The following is a 21,363-nucleotide window of genomic DNA, read 5'->3' as shown; positions in this document are numbered from 1 at the left end:
TTCTCTTTTGTGACTGCTCTTTCAGATAATGTATCCAATTTCTACAAATTTGTGCATGACTTAACCTAAGTATTGTGCATCATGTATCCAGCACATGCTACCCAAAACAAACAGAAGAAAAGAATTCTCAAACAAAAGGATTACAAAATGCATTTTTGCTGCCTGAGTTACATTTCCAGTCTAGAGCTGTAGTCCTCAGTCTGTTAAATCTGTCTCTACAACCATGAAACAAGCATGCAACTTTTTGTAGCAAAATTTTACGATTTTTCTGGCGTGTCAGATCTTTCACTGTGAAAAGAGATTCAACCCTTCCTTGTGCAGATCCTTTCCCAGAGTTGCAGGAGATAGCTGGCTTTGCCCAAACAAAACTGGCCAAGGACCCACAGGCTGTGTTTACGGAGACTCACAACAGCACACACTGGGGCAACTCTGGGAGGAGCTCTGCAGAACTGTGAGGGACGGAAATCAAATCCCAGCAGATGCCCAGCCTTTTCTCTGGGCAGCTGGGACACAGGAAAGGGCGGGAAAGCTGCCCCTCGAGCCAGCAGGAAGTGTCCATTGCTGACGCTTTCTTGTACTCAGGGGCCAGCAGACAGCCACGCAGGACGTGCTTAACTCACACTGTGGAGGATATTCCTTCTAACAACAAAATAAATCACAACTGTGTTTTTACAGCCCACAGGAAGCTGAGAGAGTGAGGCACAGCACTATAATGGCCACTTATGCAATTTCTTCTGCTTCCTACATTCAAGACCAGCAGAAACCTTTAATGAAACCCTTGGTTGCTGTCTTTTTTCCCTGTCTCTCATACCATGTCTTGATTGGATATTTCCTGAAGACGGTAAAGGTAGATTTCCAAAAGGCTTGACCAAGGAACCCTTCCATTACACCATGTAAAATTGCAAGGATTTTGGGTTTTTTTCTCAAAGATGGAGTGAGGATGTCCCTCAGTTCCTTACACCGAAGCAAATTTTAAATGCTTTCTGAAGCTGGGGACATTCATATTTAAAGCTAAAGCTGTTCACTTAATCATAAGAGCAGTTGTAAGTTTTTCAGTGGGGTTGCATTTAAGCCATAAGCCATCCCCTGGACACTTTGTATACCAGATGAGTCACAAGGGAAAATTTAACAAACTTTTCAGCAGGATAAATCAAAGCAACAATAAATCAGCTGGCTTCTGGATATAAATATAGTTTCTGAGTGTACCTCTATGCTGGAGCACTTCACAGTGCATATGAAATGCACATGCATCCTTCTTGCTATTCCATATCTTTGGACTCAGAACTGACTCAGTATTAAAAACAGGTTCTTCCTAATTTTTACACCATCTGTAATTAAGAACACAGATTCCAACAGGAAAAAATCTGTTTACTAGAATAATAAGATAGTTGTTTTATTAAAAATCAAATTGATTCAAAAGAGTTTACACTTATATATTTCCATTCTTTTCTGCCTGCTGCTGATCATGTGATGGTACGAGTATGCATGTGTGTGTGTATGTGTGTATATATATATATATCTATATATATATACACATATGTATATATGCATATATATTTAGCTGGGTTCTTTTCCCCAACTATTTGGAAACATTCCCTTAGATTTCTACAGAGTATAATTGCCCAGATCAGTGTCTAAATGCATTATTGCATAAAGCAGGGAACAATAATATAGCAGAAGCTACAGGGAGCTGCCTCTGGCTGTTTCCTGAGCATGGAGCCTGTGTCTGCCCCAAGAAGTCCCTCTACACAGCCTTCACTGGATGCAATATAAGGCACCCAGTGTAACAGATAATTAAAAGATCATACTTTTTTGCCTCAGGGGATTATACTGTTTGAAAGCAAAACAAGGCAGTAGTGGGAGTCTTCGCAAATCTGAATGGCAAGAGAAACCTCTGAGAAACACCAAGGGGGCACTCTCAAGCAATGAAGGTGATGATGAAATTCTCAGATAGAAGTATGGTCACCAGTTCAGTTGAGACAGAATTTCTTCCTTGTCTTGAGGAGATGATCTATGATCTCAAGCCCATAGAGTGGGCTTGAGGCATTTGCAGAACATTATTTTAATGATGTTTAGGTGTCTGATTTAATTTTTAGATGTAGAAATGGCTCTGCATGTCTCTGACCTTGCAGTTTTGAAATCACCGATGTTTAATCATTGACTTAGTGACTGTGAGATTAAAGCTTTGCAGCAGAAGAAAGATGAAGTTTCCAGTATTGATATTAATGTGCTATCTACTCTCCATTAAGTCAAAATAAGACTTGTAGAGCGGGTTTGCTGCTCCTATACTTTTTTGTGTAATAAAGTTATGTCAGGAACAAGTATGTTCAGATCCTTGCAAAGGTATAAAGGCATAGATGTTATTAGAAGAGTTTGTTTTCTCTATTTTTTTGGGAATAGAAAATACTCTGAACAGTATTGTGTCTAAGACTTTGGTCTTCAGACAGTCACAAGCTCTGGTAACTTAATTTTTCTATCATTTCTTTTAAAATTGTGTTGGTTATGGGAATCCAAGAGTGACTTTTTGTTGTTGTTATTCTCATTGTCTTCCCTTGGCTTGTTCATTTTGCTTTTTGGCAGTCAGTAACGGTAGTGCACATCTTCCCAGCAGTTTTCTTGAGACTGGGTTTAGATAAAGCTTCAAGACACCGGTCATTTTTGTTCTTTGATCCAAGTGGGGTTTCTGTCTGAAGCTGAAGAGGCTGTTCTTACCCTTCAAGTCAGACTCTAAAACGCTGCAGTAGGGTTTCCATTCTTGTACATAAATGGCAAAGGACCTGGCCAAATCTCCTTGATTCAGCAGAAAGACTCTCTTTGACTTCACCCAGATGTGGATCAAAGAAAAATGAAGGGGGTATTTTCCTTGCTAGGCAGCATTTCAGTGTTGATACTGTAACTGTCAGACTGAAGGAGATGATGGAAGGAGGGGTACTGAAAGTAAATGTCAAAGGGATAAAATATGGGTAGAAGTAATTTAATTTTCCTTCTTTGCTGGGTCAGTTCATTTCATCTTGAAACTGAATACAAGCTGAGCTCACAGATCTTTGCAAAATCTTCCAGACATAATGTGATTTGGGAAAATAAGTGGTCCACATTTGCTTGATGTGACAACATATGGGTATTAGCATTTTTTCATTTCTCCAATCAATATATGTAAAACATGCAGAAGGAAAAAAACTCATGCAATAGGACTTGGATTATTTTTTAATACTGTCAAGATTTTATCAGTCAGCAAATGAGATTAGAAGGCATAAGTCAATTTGAAATTACATTGGACAGCAGTGAAGCAGACTCTCTCCTCTCAATTTGTGTCAGATTTTGGATTTCTTTTGTAAAGAAGTCCTAGTATTTTAGTAAGCACATGGAATTGAAAGAGAGAAGGACTCTGAATTGCTTCTCTGGAATCCCTTAGCCAAGAGCTGCTCTTTTAATTTCCCAGAGGTTACCAGCATACTATTTTTTTTTTTTTTGTATTTTAATTTGTATTATGAAGAGTAGAAGCAGAGGGATCTTGTTCAAAAATTCAAAAATCCTTTTATTTTGCTCCTTGAAAAGAAAATTCTTTACAATTAGGAATGTCAAATTAAAAAGTCCTTTTTGGTGTGTATGTTTGTGTCTGTTGTTTTTTTTTTCCTTTCCCTTATTCACTTCATACATCAGTTTCCCTGGCATTGCCACAAAAGATAAAATGTACTGTGTAATTGGATTGTGGCATAGGAAAAAAAAGGTAGTGGTCTATATTAAGTTATTATTTTCCAATCTTCCCAAGTATTTGTCCACCTGAAATGGTTCAAGCGTGGCAAAAGAATTAAGGGAATATAATTTGACTTTGCTGTAAAGAAAACATTAGAACAATTTCCTGCTCTCCAGCAAACAGTACAAACAAAAAACAGAGGCAAAAAATACTACGATACAATTAAGGAGCTACAATACATGTATCTCAAACTTGTAGTTAGGACTGATTTAAACAGAATTTAATATACCAGACACATTGCATTGCAAGTGAATCCTCATTTCAACAAAACACTAACAGATGTTTAATCAATAAGATGGACCATAAAGGGCAACACAATTAGTAGGTCTGAGAAATGTTCTCCTGTGATGTTGGAAAGCTGTAATTATGGACCAGATCTCATAAGTGTTTTGCACAGATGACACATAATGCCAGTATTCTAGCTTATAGAAAAGGCTGCATGGCACTTTAATACAATTACAGGCACAAAGACACAACAACCCTGATCTTAGAGAATCTTTTCAAATAAATATCAAAATTGTCACTGAATTAAAGGAGAAAAAAAAGCTAAAATCAGCTCCTTTGATCCAGTTCCCTGCTGCATTTTTTGTCACATTTTTGCTCAGATGGGCACTGAAAACAACCCCACTTTGCCCAACATGCCTCCCCTTATAACTTAAGGTAGGAAACTCAAAACTGTGACATCTCCCTCCTCAGCATGGGAGGTCATGTACAGCTGATGCAAGCCATGGTCCTGCCAGCATGAGATGAGACAGAAAGACGTAGCCAAAGCAGATGAAAGCATCCTGAGGGAGGTCTAATTTTGCTTGAGGAACAACACTTCCAGGTCTTACCAATTACATGTTTTTATATTACATACTCCAGTGTGGTTGGGACCTCAGCTAAACAGCAACCCATCATAGTCCCTCTATCTGTTACTTAGCTTCCATGGTAGGAGGGAGAGGTTCCCTGCTCCTGGAGAAGCACAGAAAGGAAAATTATTGAAGTGATTTTTTGAGTCTTTGAGTCCTTGATTTTTTGACAGTGCAATCATAATGTTGAGCAGAATGGCAGCTGGGAACATCACTGGGTTCATGGCTGTGGTGAGAGTTTTTTTACCTTATCATCTTCCCCTCATAATTCTCTGCCTTTGTCAGAATATGACTAAAAACAGTGGAGGAAGTTAAAAAAAACCCAACATTATCCCTCTTAAAATAAAATAAAACTCTTGGTTTTGCATCCTGGTCTTGAGTTTCTTCAGCAGAAAGAAGCCATTAGTTAGACAAGTGTTCTCCCATCCACACCACTTCCAGAAACATAATCCTCCTAAATTGCTGGGATTTCAAAAATGTCGCCTTTGTGCATGAATTTGAACTTCTATATTTAATGGTTTAAAAGAATCAATACAGCAATGTTGAGCAGTCTGGATTTGCCATACTTAACCTGTAATTACAGATCCTTACTGAAAGTTATAGCTGGGCTGCAGCCCTTCAAATCTTAGATTAATCAGACTCAGCTTAGCGTCCCTGCCTATAAATTCCAGAAACTTAGATTTATTTCAATATAGTGAATCATGAAGGTTTTGGCAACAACCTGAAGAGTATATTTTTTTCCATGGGAAAGTGAAGGAAGAAATATGGTTGGATGGATTATGTAGAGGGAAAAAAAAGTCCCCTTCAAAAGCATGTTCTACAACTTAATTAATAAATAGTCCACTGATTGGCTGGTGCAGTGATAGGCTTCATTGTAACTAATGAAGCTTCATCAGTGTATGCCAGATGAGAATCTAAAAAGTAATTCTTCATGTAAGATTTATAAATAGTACAGAGGAAATATGTTGTCAGAAAATGTGAACAGTAGCCCTATTAATGCATCCTTTTAATTTAGTTATTCCCAAGGAGCATACATCTATCTCATTGCTCCCGGCCTGACATAGTGGGGGTCATTTTATGCCATGATGGATGTGCCAGGCACATCCCATAATGTGTGTCCCATGGAGTGCAGCTGCAGGCTAACCCACAGACACACTGTGGACAGCAGGGCAGGGCGCCTGAACCTGCTGGGCACAGCTCCCTGTTCTGCACCCTACTCCTGGCCAGCAAGGGCCCCCACCAGTCCATGGGATGAGGATCTTCATTCCTACCTCCTGTAAGAGTGGCACCTGAAGGAGGGAGACCTCAGCCATCAAGTGGGTGTCTCCTCATACCATGAGACAACAACTGATACAGGAACAGGTGGGGAGGAGGACTGCGAGTAGAACAGGGGGAATAGAGTGCCTGTCTTACGAGAGCAAACTGGGAAAAGCTTGGACTCTTTAGCCTAGCAAAATGAAACCTGAGATGGGATCTGATTGCTACCTATAAATACATTACAAGGGTAAACACCAGTGTGGGAGGAGAGAAATTTAAGCCAAAGGACAATGCTGGCACAGGAACAAATGGGTCTAAACGGGCAATGAATAATTTTTAGCTGTGTAATAGAGCAAAGTTTCTGAGCATTGGAAGAGGGAGACTCTGGGACAGCCAGAGGGGACAAGTTGGAGCTTGAATCTTTTGGAGACAGCATACTAACATGTCACAGAAGACATGTGCCAGCTGTGAGCTGGACCTGGTAACCCAAATCATCACTTTCCATCCTCTCCCTGCCCCTTCTGAGTCATCAGCAGATGGAGGGATCTACCTCTCAGCTTAACCCCTTTGTCTGTTCAGAGTCCTAGCCCATGCACTGCTGTCTTTCACTGGGAATGGCAGTAATCTTCAGGAGTGAGGCATGCTTGCTTTGGGTAGGAACTGTGCTGTCTTTCAGATATTCTCTGTAAGTCAGGAATTCAACTTACCCTGTGAATGTATATATATTTTTTCAAATAGGATGCCTTTTTAAATGGTATCAATTTTCTTCAAATTGAAGTAAAAAAGCAGTGGAAAAAGTCAGAAGTTTGAAAAACTGATGAAGAATTCGATGTAATTCTGCAACTGATTTGTTTTCATAAAAGCCTCTTTGGAAGCAGTCAGATGAACTACAAAAATATTTTTGGATTATTTTTGATTGTTTGTTTCATGACCTTGCATTTTTTCTTTCCAGTCAGTATATGAAAACATAATCTAATTTGATGAACCTCATGAGAACAGACTTAAATCCAATTTTTGTGTATGGAAGCACCTTCTAATCTTCTGATATTTGAGATGGCATATAGTACTCAGGCAAAATACCTGGAATTTTCTTACCTCTGTTTTGCTTCTTTGATAGTCTTTCCTGCTTATAACCACAAGTTTGTTACTGCTTATGTGTACATATATGTGTGTCCATACATTTAGTTAGATTTATTTATGTGTTAATCTTTTTCTGAATGCTTTCAAGGAGACACAAATTTGTTCTCAACTGTGTTTCAAATTTTCAACTATCAGCAAAAGATACCAAAAACCAATTCAGATTTCAGCACTTTCTTAAGGTCATCAAGTCCCAGTTTTATTCAGTAACCCTCTGTTTAGAACATTTAGGATGTAGGTACAGATTAAGTCCCTGTCTGCCCGAGGGCATCTTAACACCCCAGCACCTTTTTTTCCAGTAACATGTCCCAAGGCTTAGATTTGCACCCTGTTCAAAAGGCTGGGGCTGGAGAGCTGTTCTCAACCCTTCAAGTTGGTGTTATTCCATTTTGGATATACTGGGTCCCTGATGTTTTAGCATTCTGACCAGCAGCTGCAGAATCGCCTGTGCTCCCTCACCAAATATTTAAGTATGCTTTCCAAAGTGGAGCAGTTTGAGCAAACCAGCCTGAGGGAGGCCATCTTCAGTGCGCACTAATAACTTAGCAGCTGAGAGACCTACTTGAAAGGTAAGAAACCTTGGGTCAAATCATTGCTTTGAATCTGTAAAGTGCAAAATAATAATAAAATTACCTACTTTAATCTGGTCCCTATTTTCACCTGTTGAAAATGGATATTATTTATTATTTTTAATAAATTTTATTTTATTATTATTTAATCAAACCAATATTTTTTTCCTGGCTCAACTGCCAAACCAAACATTTCCTGCTGATGTGTGGTGAGTTCACATGGAATATTTCATGATGCTGCAGTACCAGTTTGTCCCATCAATTGCCTAAGCACAGCAGCTCTATACCACTCCATACATTGCAAGTCTCAGGGTGTGCAGGCTGTACACCACATTGTACAGTAGACAGACATTTGAACTGGTTTTAGTTATCTCAGGTGCTGAAGCAGAATAGCCACATTAGTATGATACAAAAGTAGAGTAAATTAGCCCTGGAAATGTTGCACCCATTACTGTCACTACCAATTACAATAATTAATGTTATTCATCTCTAGGCAGCGGATTAAAACTGAACTAACCCATTAGTAACTGAATGTCACTGCGACTGGAGGGTTGTTGGATTGCCTGCGTGAAGGTGGTGATTTCATTTCAGTTCCTACTGGCAAATGGCCATGTTCTTTAAATGAATAATAAATGAATACACAACAAGCAAAATCTTGGCTCCCTGGAGCTCTCCATTAACTGAAATGGTGCAGGACACAAACACATCTGTGTCAATTATTGAAAACTTTATCATGATACCAGATATTTCTGGGGTTTAGCACAGAAGGGAGGCGAGGGTGGAATGGATCATGGAGACTGAGGGGCTCTATTTCTCCTTTAGAAAATCCTCTAGAATAAGGGTGCTCATGTGCCATTTATAGGTTTTTAGTAGATGAATGAGTGGCTGCTCCACTGCTGCTTGTTTGCACTATTTCCTGTTTGTTTATTAAATGATCACTTACAATGAAACACAGGACGTAGTCTGGGCAGAAATCACCCCTCAGTCACATTGCATTACTATAATGAGATTATTTGATGCACTTCTGTGTAAGCACACACACTAATCAGCTCTCCAGGACTGTTCCAAAAAATAAAATAGAGCCTAAGTTTTAGAGATCCATTAGTTGTAATTTGCTAAGCATGTGAAAGAAAATCTTATCTTCAATTCTATAAATAGCTACTACAATTAGACCATAGTTAAGCCTCTTCAGCTGATTTACTTCATTTGTCTGTAGGGTGTTTTCCAAATCTGGTGTTTTCTGATCCTTATACTCTTACCTCCTGTTGAACATATCCATTGGCAAGCTGACACACTTTGACACTCAACTTCCCAATATGGTTTCTTCTTGCTTGCCCCTTGGTGAATGAGGAACAAGCAAGGAGAATTAAACTGTTGAAGGAAGAAAACAAGACACATGCAATTTATTAAAGAGAACTATGAACAAGCTCCGTCTGGAGGGGGTTTTTTGTTGGGGTGGCTTTTTGGGAGGGTTGGGTTGGATATTTTTGTGGTTGTATTTGTAACATGACTTTTTCTACACAATGTACAGGACTAGAAATTGGCCAAAATTTTAACCCTAGTGTGGAACTGACAACATCTAGCTACCAGTCTGCAGAAATATAAATATTTTTTGTGTCTGTTGCTAGAGCCCATAACGAAGATGAGAAGTTAACCCTGTGGTCTTGATAGAGGGGTGCTGAATGGGAAAGAATGACTTCTCTGAGCTACATAGGATATAATTATCACATTTTGGATGAACCCAGAGCAGAAACAGCTTCCTCTGCATCACACTTCTTGGATGCCTTGCATGCCATTCCTCTGGAAGAAGATAAACTCATGTGGAAGAAAATGTAATTTTCATTTTCTTTCCAGCTGTGGCACGCAATTACTATGTTTTTTGTCCTCTTCTTTGAGCTCCTCAGCATATAGCCATGTCTTGTTCCACTTTAGGCTGTCATGTAAACTGAGCAAGACACTTTCAGGTGTGGAATTTGAGGGAAAATCAATTATGCAGTGATTAGAGCACAAGCCTCTCAAATGCTCGAACTTCCAGGTTATAGTCCACGAACTCCCAGGACAGGATAAAGGTGTAAATAGTTATTAGACTCCTACTGCTTCTCAGAAGCTTATCTCTGCATTTTGCCCACAACATTAATAGAGACACAGCTTTCTAATTGCATTATATACATTATGTTACATTTCAGTCTTGGTAAAGCAAATTAATCAGCCGTGTCTAAAAATAATGACCGTGGCTCTTTAAGCTAACTGTGCATCCCAGCCATCTAAAATCTAACTCCTACGTGGTTTGCAGTATCGCCCATGCTCATAGACAAGCAAGATGTTCATGCTGCAACATTTAGACTCTGTAATTCTTTCAATATGTGAGGTGCTAATCTGGTAAAATGCTACTGATAATCATTTTTTCTATGCTTTATTTGTCCTTATTAAATTACTGAAACCCCTGGGCTGAGACTTTGGAATATTTGTCTCTGTCCTATACAATCCTCTATAGCTCTAGGAGCTGACCCATGGGATGGAGCTTTAGATCAGAGTTTTAAATACTGAGAAAGATTTATCTGTGTCAGTCAAAGTAAGCCCCATAGGTCTGTCCAGGAGGCTACACAAGAGACAAGGGCCCCACAGCAGGCAGCTGCACAAGGGGCAGAGAACATGATGGTGACAAAGTTACACGGGTCTTTAGCTTCAGCCAGAGGAAGAGGGCTTTAAACTCTTTGTGGGACCTCATTTGTGGAGACTGCCAGAAAGGAAATGGTTTGTCTCCCATGTGCCCTGCATTCATCATCTCTGCACCAGTCCTGCAAACCTTCAGGATAGATCCAGCTGGTAGACAGTGGCTTTGCCTGTGCCTGTAAGAATATATTAGATTGCTGAAGGGGAGATTAAAGCAAAAGTGTATTACTTTTTCTCCCTGTGTTACAAGAAAAGGATATGCTTCACAGTTTGTGCCAACTGGAGAAGAACTCTCCTGAGACTGCATTTTATAAAGGAGTTTGTTTACTCTCCAGCAGAAGAGTTACCCAGCAGTCAAGATTCCTGACTCAGCTCTGCTCTTAGTGCTGCCGATTTGGAGCTGCAAGTTTAGTAAGCTGCAGAGCAATCTCACTGGAAAGATATGGGTACAGAAAGGCATACTGAGGCTCTGTCAAAGACAGGGAAGAAATTTTTTTGTTCTTAATGCAGCAGTAAATCCCTCATTGTACAAACTGCAGTAGCAATAACAGCGTCCCATATCTCTACACAGGGCAGTGGCATGACCTAGTAGGTAGGAAGCTCTCAGTAATCCTTTTAGCTGTTTGCTTCCCTGCAGACCCCAAAATGTAGCTGAACTCACAAAGTCCTTGTTGGGATTTTCTTTTTCTGTCGCCTCTTTTTACAAGACACAGCTGGCACTTCTATTCAGTGTCCACCAGTACACCAGTTGCAATGCCTTACTGCAATCTCTCTGTCTCCATTGTCACCCTGTTTTCTGTTGTGCTGCTGTAAATGAATCCATTTGTGCAATTAGCACTGGAACTGTAAAGTGCCTAATAACAGGGAAAACAGGAGCCTGTGAGGCTGAGGAAAACTAGATGTACAAACAGGCTGGAGGGTGTCATGTTGCATTTTCTTCATGAAAAAAAAGCAGAACATAGTCATTGCAGCTTCAAGGTATTTGAAAGTATTATAACATTAAAGGTCTCAGCCAGATGATTCTGTAAGTATCTGAGAAGTACCACTGATAGTAAACTTAACATAGACTTTTCAGGGAGTGCCTTTTTACTTCAGTGTAATGTGCTTGAGAATCAGCAGAATTGGTGTTCAAAGTGGTCATTGGCTAAAATAAAACTTTACATAAAACCAAGACTGTCCAAGGACTTTTTTTCAAAATAAATGGAAATGTTCAGTCTTTCTCCCAGTGAAATATGGCAATCTGGGCACTTTGTTGGCACAATGGAAATAATGTGAGAGATCACACAGAATGCAATTTGACAGTGACTAGGCTTGCTTTTGAAGCCTGCAGTAGCTGGAACTTAAAGGGGCCACAAGCTAGAGGTAAGTTGAACATGAATGATACTAATGGCATGTGTCAGAAATCCAGACCTTCAAAAACACATGCAGAAAATGCAGGGCCACAGCTCAAAGTGAGGGAACTCAGCTGTATTTTGTCCACTTTGGTGAAGACGAGGAAGCTTGTGCTAAAATGCTGACCTTTAGAGAGGATCTCAGACCTTTAGAGAGGATCTCAGACTGATATATTCATGCATGGCTGTCTGCATTTAAAGGATACAGCACCAGTATCCACTAAATAAGATTTTTCGTGGTTTTCCATTGAATTCAGTTGAACTGTTCAAGTGTGTAAATGTTACTCAGTTGTACATATAGTGTAAGGACCTCAGACATGATGGACAAGTTCATTATAAATAGATCAAAATATTGATGAAGCTCAAGTTGCAGTTGTAAATTTTGCATTAGTTTTTAAATATTCAGACTGGTCTCATACTTGGACTAATTGCTCTAAGGTGACAAAGCAAGTCTAATATTGATGACATGTCTGTTCACACTTCTTCTTCTTGACACTGTGGAGATGAACTGATGAAGACCATGTAATGGATTTCTTCAAGCACCTATTACCCTTGTATCTTAATGTTGGTATGTTGCAAACATGGGAAGCAAGAATTTGAGGACATCTACTTTAAGGCTACAAGGTTTAGAACCAACCAACTCTTACTTAGTGGTAGAGATACACATAGTTCACACAGTGTGAATACTCACTCACTACAGGGTTGATATCTCATGCTGTAATACAGGACCTTTCAAGATTTTCTTGGCTCCTTTTTTCCTCTTTGTCCTATGTTATCACACAAAATCCATTTAACTAGAGATAATAGGAGTGAATGGGAGATAGAGTCCTAGATTGAGCCATCATTTTTATGTCAAACATCCATCCTCTTTCAGCTTTTAAGAAGAGAAAGAACGTCATGTATTTAGCCTTGTACTAACCCACAGCTGACACACACTGCCCCGCCCAGCACCACCAGGGTAAAAGATGTTCTCATATTTATGAATGTACAAAGTCACATGTCCCATTTATCTCCTGAGGCCCCACTATCATGTCAGCTCACTTGCTCAACCTGAAACCCTTATGGAAAGAAATTAAAGAAAAAGCTGTACCAGAACAAATATCCCTTAATCAATTGCCCTCTGACACCTCTCACTCAGAGGTTGGTGCTTGCAAAATGAATTAGAGTAATAAGCTCAATATGTACAGCAGATGGCATGGACATTATAATAAAAGTAGATGAAATAAAACCTCAAATACCTTGTAATGATTTATGACTATTGATCCCACTAACGCATTTCTCTTCCTTCAGGGATGGGTGTTAGGAAGGAAACATTAGCCAGGTTCTTTCGTATATATTGTATATTTTTTTTTCCCCTTCATACTGAGGTGTAAAAAGCATTGAATGTAAAACGCCTCTAAGCATTCAGGTAAAAACCCTTCTGTATAAAAGTTTAAATAAATTTTCTATCTATTTGAAGGAGTTTAAATAGGATTTCAATGTTATATTTTAAATAAAACTGCGTTATGAAGTGATTTTTTGGGGGGGAAACTACATATCTAAATCTCTCAGCTTTATGGGGCATATCCATCTGCATCAGTCACATTGCATTATGTTGTTTTACAAAATGTCATAACATCTCATAGGACGTATTTTTTCTGAAAACCATTTTTACCTAAATGGTAGGGTATGCTATTCACAAGGAAAGCGAGATTAGCTGGCAAGGTATGACAATATAGAGCTGAAGGGAAAACAGAAAAGCCAAAGACAAGAAACTTAATTCAACTTTCCCACAGAAATAATATATTCAGAAGAAATGGAGGGAACAAAATCTAAAAAACAGTGTTCCCGCACGTGTATTAGCAGGCGATAAAAAATGCCTAAGCCTTGATTTATGCAAGCTCAATCTCAGATCCCAGCATAGAAAATATTTTCTCCTAATGGGGGTTGCACATATGTCATTGTGATTGCTACAGTGAGGCTTTAATTTCCAAAGCCCAGAAGATGAAAGAAATAACATCTATAAAAAGTTTAAGTATAACTGAGTTATCTACTGGTTACGTGCTTCCCAGTTCAGGGAACTATTTGCACAGCTTAACTCTGTCTTTAGGCTAGCATTTGTTTAATACAACTGACCTCGAAACTACTTCAGCACAGAGGGAAAGTTATGCACTAAATTAAAGCTGTCATGCAGACTTAGGACCTTGTTAAATTATTTAACCTATTAGTGTAGCTGAGAATTAATTTAGGTAAAAGCAATTTACCCCTGTTAATTTTCAGACCTTAACAATGTCTCATATGCAGCATACAGGTAAGTTACACGTGGCACTTTTATTCAACCAAATACCACTGATTTCCACAAACAGCTGTAATTCTTTTCCTTGGTGAGAGGAGAAAGCCTTTCAGACCCCTGGTGAAAGGAGAGAGCCTTTCAGATCCCTTGGACAGGTCACACTGACAAAAACATGGGATTACTGATTACTGGAGATAAAGGTTGTATAAGATTACATGATTTGCCATACCATTTAGGACATCATGTGTGAAATTGGGTGGTGACTGAAAATTGCCAAAATTGGTATTAGTGGGTTTATTAACAGTTTCAATAACCATCTGAAGTTCCTAACTGAAAAGCAGCATCTTGTTACACTCAGTGCTGCACTAGCCCCTCAGAGGGTCATCTGTGGAAGGACAGCACTTTTCTGAAATGAGTTTTACACTCCCTGGTGCAAATGAAGGCTTTTTAAAGGAGGGAAGCATCCTTTCATAAGTAATCTTTGGAGTTGTTTCCATCTGCCTTGATAAAGAATGGTCTCATGTTTTGAAAAAAAAGCATCTGTACCATTTCATTAGTTTTAACCACAGTGGGATTTGAAATTGTTACAGAGTCATTCTGCTTGTTGTGATTAAAAATAAAGTATTGAGAAAAAATGGCATTTTTTCTCACCTGAAACTATAGTGAAAAACCTTTCTTTAAACCTCCCTACCAAAACCAAACAAAAAAAAAGGCATGTGATGGGCTGTCATTATAGCTATATAGGAGAGGAAAGTGAATAATCAGAAGAGGCTACAGCACAGGAAGGCTGAGGCTTTGCTGTGTTCACCTCCTGGAATGCTATTTTTACCTCGCCGCATGCTGTAAGCCTTGTGGTGGGCTGCCATCCTGTTGAGGGGAAGTGAGTGTCCCAAATAGACATGTCAGCAAGGAGAGCAGCTAATCCAGCTGCCAGCATTGCCCCAGAGGGAGGGACTGGCCGGGCTGGACACAAGTAGGGCAGGACCCTGGGGCTGGGTAGGGCAGTCTGTCTTTGGGTGGGTGTCAAGGTCCCCACCCTGTGCACACAAAAATCAGTATCAGCACAACAGGCTCCTCCTCGAGGGGTAGTGGTGCAGGTGAGCCTCCCAGGCACGTACCAGGAAGCCACAGCTGCTCTTTTATCTTCAGGGTGGTTTGTGAGAAACCCTCTAGGTCTTTGTGGGGAGCTTTGCAGAACTGTTTACAGTATTCTGCCTGTAGAGGTGTTTAGGTGTCTTTAATAGCATTTAATTTCATGGAGCTATATGCACCACAGCTTCCAAGCTCAAACACTAAGTTATTTCAGCTATCAACAAAATTTTGTTAATAAGTTAAAAGCCTGCCCTGCCTTTTAAGATGAGTGGAGTGAAACCTAATAATGTCTGTCTTTTCTTGTGCTCTGCTATACATGGATATATACAGACCTCTAATGCCCTTACAGTCCCTTAGTGGCCCCCAGCCCCTTGCCAGCACCATGTGGCACAAAGGTGGCTTTATAGGTGGTGCCCTCAAAAAACATTAATTGGATTTAGTCCAAGCAAAACTTTACTTCAAGTTGAAACACTATTGAGAAATTGCAACATATCATTTCAGAAAGTTCATTTGGAAACAGCTGGGAGGAAACTTGCTCAAGCTATATCAAGCAGGCCTGTCACACCAGTCAGCATCCCTTGAGGAGGATTTCCATAGATTTTTAAGTGACTATTTGAGTGAGACCAGACTACCTCTGTCTTAACCCAGGCCTGCTTTCCATGGTAAAACCTGGATTTTACAAGTAGATTTTTTTGCAGGACCTTGTAGTGTGTGTTTTTTGATGCATCCCCAGGCAAGCAACAAAATACCTGCTGTCTCATTTGTCATGGTATAATTGCTAACCATGGCATAGCAGGTTATGCAGGGTTTGCAGTGTGAAAGGGCTGTCCTCCTGAAAAGCCTTTCAACAATACTTATTTAGAAGTCATGGTGTGAGTATAAGGGAGGGGCAGAATCCTTTTCTTTTGCTTTTGAATTAGAAAACTAAAAAAAAATCTAAGCAACACATACTAAATTCTGTCCCCAACCCAACAGTAAAAAGCAGCTATAGATGGATCTCTAGGAGAGAAAAATTCTGCTCAAATTCTGAATGAAACAGAGACTTTTTCATTTTTCATTGTCATTTTCTTTTTTCTCTTTCATCAAACATTTTAACTACCTTTCCTTCCCCACATATTTAGCCTTCTGTTTAAAGCTTTTTTATTGAAGGATTTTTTTTAAATCAATGCATTAGAGAAAGGCAAAGAAAACAACAAAAACCCCCACCTTAACATAGCCACATTTAGTCACATTTTACTGGGGCTGAGGGATGGTGGTTTTATGAAATCCTAGAAGAATGTCTCCTAAGACATCAGTCCCAAGAAACATGGTGGCTGCAAGGGTGATAATCACTTTGCAGTATGATAAAAGCAAAGCAGTTTAGGTTGAGTGCTGGCAGTGCTCTGACTGCATCCGCCTGCCTCACCTGAACCCCAGCACACCCACTTTCACACAGGTGAGCTGCACAGTGATACAAAAGGTAGTCACCCTGAGATAATTCCCACTTTTCCAGAAGAGGATTAAATAAAAAGCTCCTGTAGCTCAAGTAAATGAAAAAATTGTTTCTGTGCTTTGGGATTCTTAAAGGTTGGGAAAAGCAGAACTCACCAGCAGTTAGAAACAACTGAAAATGAAGCATTGAAAGAGACAAAAAGAAATAAGGGAAAGAAAGGGAATCATAGCTGGGTCTTGGGTATTGTTTAGATTCCAACAAGCTTTTATGGCTGTTTTTACAATCTTATTTTTCGGACCATCCCCCTCCCACTGTGTTAATGAGGCGGCAACTGACCTGCCTACTTATTTTCTGGCTTCATACTTAGCAGTGGGGCAATGTGCTGAACAGCTGACTGCATGCCACTACAAATCTGTGCTCTTTTGTGATTGATGTTTGTTACATCTCTGAAAAAGTATACACCAAGTTCCACATTTTTATTTGCTTTGGGTAGATAATGGCATTTTCTCTCAAGCAAACTTTCCTTTCTCCACAGCATGATCATCAGTCATCATGCTGAAGTGACATATATTATTCTAATTAACTCCCTTAGATTTAAGGAAGAATGCCTCTGTAACTGCATGGAACTCCATAGAAATTCCCCATGAACTCCACACATTTCATTCAGTACTTGCAAGCTATGAGCAGCTTGCAGATGTGCCACCTCTGTTTGCAGGGCAGCTCTGCACCCTCTCTTGGGCAAGGAGTTTCCCCTTCAGCTCTCTTTCTCTTGCAGCCTGTGGCCTTGGTCTCCTTCCCATTTATGAATGTTACTGAGAAGCCTGAGGAGACATTGCCACTGGTGGTACATCTAAGAAAAACTGCTTTGCATGTCAGAGCTGTGAGTTGGCACCACTTATGTGATTCTGTGCCCTCTGCAGGTGATGTTTTCTCTGTCCAGCACATGTTCATCACACATGTTTCAAGAGTAGCCCACATTTACCTTTGAGGTATCTCTGAGAACACAGTAAATAGAGAGAAATGTGGGACTGCTGATGGGAGCTGCAGGCAGCTGATGTGGACACAGGATGAGTTGTGCCTATAAACAGTGTGAGCCAGGAAGAAGGAGGCAGTAAGAAACAGAGAAGGATATAACCCTTGATTTGGAGTGATACTGGATTTGCCCCAGTATGGACACAACTGCATTTTCTTTTTCCTCTCTAACAAAATCCCACACGGATTCACCTGGAGAGCACAGTGGGCTAGGTAGAAGTAAAGCCTCAGCTGGAAACCAATTGCTTCCCAGTTTTATGAGCTTTCCAGCTCCTTTCTAGATCAACACAGTAAAACAATACAGCTGCATACCTGCAGACAATATAATGGCAGAGCAAATTGCTCTCACAGAATAAAAGCTGTGTTGCTGTACCAGAAGACGCTTTCAAAACTCCGTGGGAGAGCTGTGTGGATCGCTTTGACATAGACAGGAAAAGCATTTCTTTGTGCAGAAGGTGAAATGACAGCTTTTAAACTATGAAAGCAGCTACAAGTTACATGTATAAGTTTCCTGAGACATAACAGGCTTTCAAATCAAGAAACAAGCCTTAAACTGGGGAACATAATCAGACATAGTTGAGACAGGAGCTGAACCTAATGCAGGATTTCTCTCCCTAGTGCATACTAAGTTATGTTTCACATCCACATAGCCTGAAGCTTCAACATTTCTCAGGAGGAAATATATGTACAGGTGAAGTTCTGGAAGAACACTAACCTATTTCAATAATTTTAATTGAAAATATTAACCATTTCCAGACCGAGTTTTGTCAAAGAATGTGTACTGGGCTGTGTATAAATGCTCAGAGCACCATGTACAAAACAGAGTATACTGCTTTGACTACATCCAACAGGCTCCTGAAGGCAGTTAGTTTCTGTTCTGGGCTCTTGCTGTTTTATGTCACCTTGCAGAGGGCACTGGACATTTTTATCTCCTCAGAGGTTAAATCCTTGGAGATACTGTGACTAATTCAGGGGAACTCTGATCTCCCTCTCACACCACAGTGATGCTGTAATCTAAGTAACAGCAGCCACATCTCTTAAATAAAAGGCCACATTGAGCCATATGGCACTGCCACACATCAAACTGCTGCTGTGTATAACTCTGGGTGCTGTGTAGCCATGTATGTGCTGCTTCAGCTTTTCAGCCTCCAGATTCTGAAGTACAGCAAAGTTGATGATTACATTGAATCTTTGTTAAAGACCAGCAGAAAAGGTCCCTGAGGAATGACAACTTCATGTGAAAAATGAAGCATCCATTGTGTTAATTTAGTTCAGTTTAACTGCACATTGGGAAGGCATCATTTGAGTTTTTTCCCCAATCAAAGAGTTCCATGTGCAGTGCACCCAACCAGCCAGGAATTAGGGAGAGCTACCCTGGGACTTCTCACAGACAGTGAAGGTTGCAAACAGTTTTCATTAGCATGCAGCCTACTAAATGAAGTAGTAAGTAAGTCTTAGCATTAAGAAAGGAAAGAGCCTGTGCCCCAGAATACTGATTGCTGTGAACAGCAATGCTACAGTGAAAGGCATTAGATCTGAGAATGCTTTTGAGAGCAGAGTACAAGGAGGGTTTGGCTGTTTCAGGTCAAGCCCTTGATTTTAAGAGAGATTCCTAATCAGTTTATGCCCTAAAACTGGAGTAAGCATCTTTCTTCTTTGTACAATGAAGGCCTCTTCAGGACAAGTGTGGTAAAAATCAGGGGCAACCTTGAGCTACCAACATTGTCTATCATACAACCGAAGCTGAACTTGCCTTGCAAAATCACTTCAGGATTTCGGTGTGGCTCTTTCAGAATTTAATGGGATGGGGACAGAATACAGGCAAAAAACTGCCTGCTAAGCAGGCATGAGGTTCAGATCTCAGCTTTTTCTCCAGAAGCTCACAGCCTCAGGGGCTTAGGCTCACCTTCCTCACTGATCTCCAAGGGGGCATGACTGTGTTCCTCTCAGTCAATCTACAGCTTTCTCATGAAAACAATCTAGCAAAAAAGCAGTCACCACCTCAAACCTGAGATCTGTAGTCAATAAATACAACTGCATACAAATTGCTTCCCCCCATGCTGTGTGTCCTTGCATCTGTCAGAACTGAAGCCTCTCCTCAGATAATGCTGAAGCTCCCTGGTGACACCAGCTCCCAAGAGAACTGAAACAAAGGGGAGGGCAGTGGAAGGAGGCATGCTACACACATTCCCACTCTGCCAAGCTCTCAGACTCTCCTAGAGCCACCAGGAGTGTCTGTTGCTTGTTTCAAGACCTAATAGACATTTTGGATAGCACAGTTCAGTGCTGAGTCTCAAAATACACGTGTGAATGAGGTAATATATTTGAAGAAGTTGTGAATAATGAATTACCTTAGTCTTAAGGTTACTCAGGCAACCTAGATATCAATATGCACATAACCAACTGGGTACTGGAACAATTACTGTTTTCCACACAGCATTTGCAGTCTGCACATTGTTATGAAAGTGATCTTCTGGCACCATCAATCAGCACTTGCTTCGCCTACATAACCCTGTTACTAGAAATAGAGTCTTTTAATTATTACCTAAAAGCATAGATATTTGAACTACTTTCCCATTGTAAGGCTGGTTTTTAACTCGTATGTTTTTGGTTCTTATTGATATACTTCTGTAGCAGAGGATTTTCAGGGCTTTCTTTGGATGTATTATCTAGAGAATGCTTTCATAAGAAATTTTTTGTATTAAAAAAGGAGAGTCTACCAGTCTTGCTCAGAATTTGTTCTCCATCATTTTCTTTAGGAGTAATGCTGAAATGGAAAGATATGGCCCTTGAAAATGCTCTGCCCCACTCATTTACAAGGAAAAAGTTACAGATATTGTGTGTGGTTCTTCATAGGCCTCCTACAACTGTCCTCAAAAGCTTTTCTACATACCCGTTTTCCTCAGAGGCCACAAAAAATGTGACAGTGGTTGATGTTTGAAGATATCTAGCTGACTTTGTCCTGAAGGTGTCCTGCTCTAGGATCCAGATAAAACAAGCTGCACTTTTTAGTTTCATAGAGTCATGGGATAATAAAATGGAAATAGACCTTAGAACGGAAAGGACCTTAAAGATCAACTCATTCCAACCCCCTGCCATGGGCTGGGACACCTTTCACTATCCCAGGTTGCTCAGAACCCCATCCAACCTGGCCTTGAACATCCAGGGATGCGGCATCCACAACTCTTTTGGGCAACCACTTCCAGTGCCTCACCACTCTCATAGTAAAGAATTTCTTCTGTATAAACCTAAATCTCCCCTCTTTTAGCTTGAACTCATTACTCCTTGCACTATCACTACAGTTTTTGATGAAGAGTTCCTCTCCATCTTCCTTGCAGGCCCCTTTCAAACACTGGAAGATTGCTGCAAGATCTTCACAGAACCTTCTCCTCACCAGGCTGAACACCCTCAGCTTTCTCAGCCTATTAGATAGGTTTGTTTTTCCCTGACTGAGAAAGTGCAATATTAAGGTAATAAGGTGCCTGTGTGGTCTGAGATGCAACAGGCAGCTGCAGACACATCAGCTTAGAAAGTGACACCTTCAGCTGTCATCAGAGGTGGGGTCTGTGATTTGTTCAGCCCTACAAGAAGGGGCAGAATGGAACACCCCTCTGCCAGAAGTGGTAAGGGCAGCCTATCCATGCCAGAGGTCCTGTGCTTCTCCATCTGTGCTCCAGGGGAAACAAGGCTGTATTAATGACACCTAGGGATGTTCGTTCATCTGGAGTAAATTACTTGCTTTTTTTTCCTTCCAGAATTCAATAAGAAGAGGCAGGTTTATAAGAATTATCACTGCACTCTGCTTGTGCACATTTGCAAATCTCTCTGGGTGTCTATTTTGAGCAAAATATGGTAAGATAGAGAAACATTGTCCCAGCTCATTTTCAGGACATGCTTGATTTT

The sequence above is a fragment of the Molothrus ater genome, chromosome 2 (genome assembly GCF_012460135.2).
Source record: "Molothrus ater isolate BHLD 08-10-18 breed brown headed cowbird chromosome 2, BPBGC_Mater_1.1, whole genome shotgun sequence".
NCBI classification, from domain to species: Eukaryota; Metazoa; Chordata; class Aves; order Passeriformes; family Icteridae; genus Molothrus; species Molothrus ater.
The sequence above is the reverse complement of the archived record's forward strand: the minus strand, read 5'-3'. Positions refer to the sequence as shown.